Source organism: Chrysochloris asiatica, unplaced genomic scaffold (genome assembly GCF_000296735.1).
Source record: "Chrysochloris asiatica unplaced genomic scaffold, ChrAsi1.0 scaffold00552, whole genome shotgun sequence".
Taxonomy (NCBI): Eukaryota; Metazoa; Chordata; class Mammalia; order Afrosoricida; family Chrysochloridae; genus Chrysochloris; species Chrysochloris asiatica.
In genome coordinates, this window is record NW_006409070.1 from 379,561 (window position 1) to 385,699 (window position 6,139).

The following is a 6,139-nucleotide window of genomic DNA, read 5'->3' on the forward strand; positions in this document are numbered from 1 at the left end:
CACCACCACCACCACCACCACCACCACCACCATCACCACCATCACCACCACCACCACCATCACCACCGTCACCACCGTCACCACCATCACCACCATCACCATCACCACCACCTTGTTGTTTAGTGCTGTTGAATCAGTTCTGACTCATAGATACCTTGTATAGGGTTTCTAAGAAGTGCCTGATGGGTTTGAATAACCAACCTTGTGGTTAGCTATCCAGTACTGATTCTAGATCATCACACCAAGGCTCCTTATTCATTTTTGGTGTTGTTGTTAAGTGCTGCTGAGTCAATTCCAATTCATAGTTACCCTGTATAGGGTTTCCGAGAAGCAACTGATGGGTTTGAACTGCTGACCTTGTGGTTCACAGTCCAGTGCTGATCCTGCAGGCCCACCTAAATCGTTAATGTTTGTTGTTCCCACCTTAATCCTTCTTCATTAAGAACTCATTTCAAAATGGGTCCATGATCACAGTACAGAGGCTCAGATTTACAGCATCTCACAAAATGAAGAAATATGGTTAGAGGAGCCAGAGTAAATCATTAACTACCCTCCAGTTTACCTCCTGGCTCTTCTAGCCACTGATTCTTTCATACTATAAGAATTAACATCCCCTCCAATCATTTTATGAGCCCAAACTGATCATTACTAATTAGTCCTTCAGTATGGCAAGGAGTCCTAAGGATAAGCTTACTCATGTACCAGCCATTCAGGTCTCCTTATGAGTTCATCTAATCTAATAAGGTTTTCCAAAAGTTTATATCATCTTTATCATTCTTAGCCCTGATAAAATTTCAGTGCGAGATTATTCCCATGCTCAGAGTCAGAGTCTTTTTTTTTGAATATCAGCTTAATGTTAGATTTTCTTCATTGCATAACCCTTTTACTCATTACTTTACCTTCAGCAGTTATTTCTCCTTCCTCTCATTTGCCATTTATTTTGACCCAAACTTTTCCATTTTGGGAAGAGAAAGCACAGGTTCAGCTGCTGTGCTAGTCCAGATTGCTGGTAATGAAATCAGTCTAGCAGTTGCTTCCTCAGTTCATTCCCTTCTATGTTGTGTTGTTATAGTTATTGGTGGTAGGTGCCTTTGTGTCAGTTCTGACTTATAAGACACTATGCACAACAGAACAAAACACTGCCCGATCCTGTGCTGTCTTTACAATGTTTGTTATGTTTGAACCCATTGTTGCAGCCACAGTGTAAATCCATCTAGTTAAGGGTCTTTTTCTTTCTTGCTGACCCTCCACTTTACCAAGATTTTCCTAATGCAATACATCATTTGATTTCTTGACTGCTGCTTCCATGATAGTTACTTGTGGATATAATCAAATGAAGTCTTTGACAACTTCAATCTTTTCTCCATTTATCATGATATTATTTATTGGCCTAGTTGTGAGCTTGTGAGCATTTCTGTTTTATTTACATTGTGGTGCACTCAACGCTAAAACTTTAGTCTCTGATCTTCATCAGAAAATATTTTAAGTTCTCTTTTCTTCCAGGAAGCAAAGTTGTATCATCTGCATATTGCAGGTTGTTAATGGTTTTATTTCATATAGTCCAGCTTCTTGGATTATTTGCTCAGCATAAAGGTTGAATAAATACAATGAAAGGATACAACTCTTGCTTACATCTTTCTTGCTTGTAAAAACACTCTGCTCACAGATGTTAATTTGGTTCCTGTGTATTCCATCTTGTGAGGTCCATGTGTATAGTTGCTCTTTGTGTTGTTGAAAAATGGTATTTGCAATGAATTAGTCATTGGTCTTGCAAAATTCCATCATGCAATCTCCAGCATCATTTCTGTCACTAAGAAAATACATCTCAACTTTTGATCCTTCTTTCTTTTCAACATTCACATTAAAATCAATAGTAATTATTGATATATCTTGATTGCATGCTTGATCAATTTCAAATTACAGAATTTTTCAATTTAATTATCAATAACTTTAGTAGCCTGTGTGTCAATTTGAATAATAGTTTATTAAGTGGTTTTCATTATTGGTATATGGATATTATTCCATTACAGACAGCATTGTACTTCAAGATAGGTCTAGAAATGCTGTTTTTGACAATGACTGTAACAACATTTCTCTTCAATTTGTCATTCCCGTCATAGCAAACCATACGATTATCTGATTCAGAATGGCCAATCTTGGTCCACTTTGATTCTCTAATGCCTAGGATACCTAAATGTATTCCTTTTCATTTTTGACAACTGCCACATTTCCTGGATTCATACTTCGTACATTCCACATTCAGTTTCTTCTCATTTTGCATTGTGCATTATCAGCAAATGATGGTCCCTAAAACTTTGTTCCACCCATGTCATTATTGTTAACACTATTTTGAGGAGGCAGCCTTTCCCCAATCATATATATATATTTTTTTTAAGTACTATGTGATTGTTGCTGCTGTTTTTTTTTTGTTTTTAATTTAAGGTTTTTATTGTGGATTGAGTGAAAGTTTATAGGGCACATCATCAATTTCACACTCAACAATTCATATAACTTGTTTCATTACATTGATTAAAATCCCCTCCATGTACCATCAGTTAAAAGTATTTCTCTTTATCCACTTTAGCTTTTTTTAAAAAAACGCACAAACAAAAAAAACCCCACTCAGGTATATATAATAAATTACATCTCCAAAGGGCACATTCTGCAAGTCTGCTCCTGGCCACCAGTTCTTAGTCCTTCTCTTCTTAGTTGATGAATCTAGAGTCCTCCATGCCCCCATCTCTGACTCCAACTCTGGTGATGCCGCTTCTCTGGATAAGGTCCCACATTCTATTTGTGTGTTCCTCTCTTGATGGTCCTAGGGTCCTCTGTTTCTGGACTGTAAGATTAATCACCCCCCTTTTTTTTTGTTACAAAACTTCTACCTTTACAATTGTGACAGTCGCGATTAGTCATGATAACAGTTATTCACTACTGAATCTTATGAATCTTATCCCCATCTCCTTTCACCAGACCCATCTAGACAAGATGATAACTATTCAGTGGGGACTCTTTCTTTCCCCCCACACTCTTAACTAAGCTCCCTCTTGAAACCTTGTAAGCCAGTCACTTCGTGCCTTTATTGTCCCCTCATTTTAGATAGCCAATGTCTAAGTTGCCCATCCCTATCTACCCTGTGCTCAGAGCGGATAGCATTGATACTTGATTTGAAGACTCTTTCCCTCTCTGTTGGTATTTAGAGTAACTACTGCTCTGAGTATAGGTCAGGTTCATAATGAAGATGTATCTTCTGTCACTGTAGCTGTTCCAGTCTGCTTGTCCTTTCTAGTGGGAATGTCTCATCTCACAAGGTTGTGGATGGGACTCAGGATTCTACCTAAGGTCCTATACTCTGTGAAGGCCTATTTAAATGGGCAAGTTGTAGAACCCCTTTGCGGTATTCCAATCAGTTGTAGGCTGAAGACGGGCTTACAAGTTTTCTCTAATCATGCTTCCCAACATTCCTTTCTATACCACTCAAGTGTCTATTTTACAATAGTAGGCAAGGAAAATTAATATTCATAAGGCAGTCAAGGATTTTGATATTATTTACCCTCTTCAAGCTATACCTAGATCCCTGTATCCCAGAGCCTTGTTGACCACAATCATATTTTGATTGCCTTCCAACTTTAAGAACTCATCTCTGGCACCATACCTGACAGTCTTTTGTGGCTATTCATAAGGTTTTCAGTGACTCTTCAGATGTGGTCTGCCTTTTCTTCCTAGTCATAGTCTGGAAGCTTCACTGAAACTTGCTAGTATTATAATACCAGTGGCAAAGCTTCCAGAATCAAAGTAACATACAGCCACTACTGTACAGCAAACTGACATATTGGGTAGGGTTGTATCAGTTCAAGACTGGAGCACTATCTTGACCACTAAGCAGTATGATACTCTTCACTGTCAATCCCAGTTTTTCCAGATATGTGATAGGTCCAATCCATCCCATCAGGCTCTTGTGAACTCCCGCACAAGATTCAGTGGTATAGTTTTAGTCTTTTGCTGAGAAATCACCCCTTTTCTGGAACTTGCAATTGTGTTCCTGATTCTGAGACCACAGTATCTTGAAGGAAAAGCAACTTCAGGCATTGTGGGGAAGAACTGTAGAATGGTACCAGTAACCTCTCTCTTTCCAAGGCACCCTGGAAAACTGTAGGAATCTATCTAGTAGTAATCCTCACTTTGCCCCCCTCCATTGTGTTCTGTGTGAGCATACACTTATGAAGGGGTGTGAGCCAGCCTTTCATATTTTTATTTCCCCCATTTTAGACAACAGATGTCTCAATTTCTATTCTAATTCTTTATCATACATTTCTCTGAAGAGGGCATGTAACATGGTATGTCCACTTAATATTATGTTTTTTGCCATTTGTTGCATCCTGTGGGTTATAAAGTGTGTTCCTAGATCTGAAGAAATATAACGTAGTGACCCAAATTGGTACAGTATCTTTTATTCTGATCCCTTAATGGTGTTTTGGCATCTGCATTAACTTTGGTATATGCAAAGCCCAGTCTAGAGTCATTATTCCTGTGAGGACCCTTGTGTAACCACCAGGTGCTACTGATGTAATTGTTCTATATAATCTACTTTCCAGCAGTGTTCAGGGCCTTCCCCCAAAGTAATCTGCCCCATAGCCATCTGTAACTGTTGTCTTTCTTGACGACAGACAGAGCAGTATTTATTGGCTCTTTGTGACTAAAAGAATGCAAGAAAAATTTGTCTAGATTCAGCCCCTCTCTGCACTGATGCAGCACCCCCATGTCCACTCATTTTAAGGACCCAACTGGCCACCTCAAGGGAGCATATTAACATGTCCTTTGCTGATTCCATTCACCTTTTGATGGAGGATAAGGGTTCTTCTGATGGACATAGACATGTCCTACTCTGATGCATCCTTTAAATTTACAGATTGCTTTTACATAGGACCTTGCCCCATGTGAGTATCACTTTAATAGTCTAGTTTCCCATTGGACAATTGCCTGACCACATATCTAGGCAGCTAGCCAATGCTCATGAATCAGTCAAAATCCAAACACATGGGCTCTCACCATTGTCCAATTCTTCCATCACAGCTAGATGGATAGCATGCAGTTCAGTCCATTGAGCTGACCTGTTCTTACCTTTTTCAATCAGAGTCTTTCCATCTCTTGATCTTAATGCATCAGCTTTCCACATTAAGAATTGTTCATGTGCCTGGAACTGCCATTAGTAAACCAAACAACCTTCTGCTAGTCAGCAGAAATTTTTTCATAGTGCCATATTTACATGGTACTTGTACTTTTCACTGAAATACCTGTTATCTACATTCCAGGCTTATGCACTTGATTATTAGATAACTCTCTTTTCCTCCCACTAATGCTAAGAATATTTTTCAATGGAGAAATTTAAATTACACAATCATAGTTGTTTTTGTTGTTAAATGCCATTGAGTCAGTTTTGACTCATAGTAACCCTGTAGCTGGTGAGTTTGACCCACTACTAGTGGCGCTGTGGGTTAATGCACCAGACTGCAAAGCCATTTGAACTGCAAAGTCGATGGTTCAAGCTTACCAGCTGCTCCCCAAAACCCTCTACAGGGTCACTATGGGCCAGAACTGACTCGACGGCTCTTACCAACAACAAAGCACCTTAGTAGTCCAGTGCTTACCCTACAGAACCATACCAAGTCTACATTAAAGAGAATTTCTGTTTTCATTCATTGTTGAAAACCCCTATCCATCTAGCATCTATTATATTAAAAGGTCATATCTTATAAACTAACTTTTCAAATTAGGAGGCATTTATTTTGTGAAAAACAAATTGTATTTGTAAAATAACACATTAGGCAATCTCTTAACTACTTTTATTGCTTTTTCTTAACACACTATTTTAAATAGATACTGTGAACACTAAACTAAAGATACAGTCTCATTCTGGAAAAAAACTGTATTCAGGTAGTGTTAAAATATGATGTGGTGGTGGTTATGTGCCGTGGAGTTGGTTCCGACTTATAGTGATCCTGTACAGGGTTTCGAGGCTGTAAATCTTTATGGGAACAGAAAGCCTCATCTTTCTCCCATGGAACAGCTGGCAGTTTCAAGCTGCTGACCCTAAGGTTTGTAGCCCAATTCGTAACCACAAGGCTACCAGAGTTCCTTA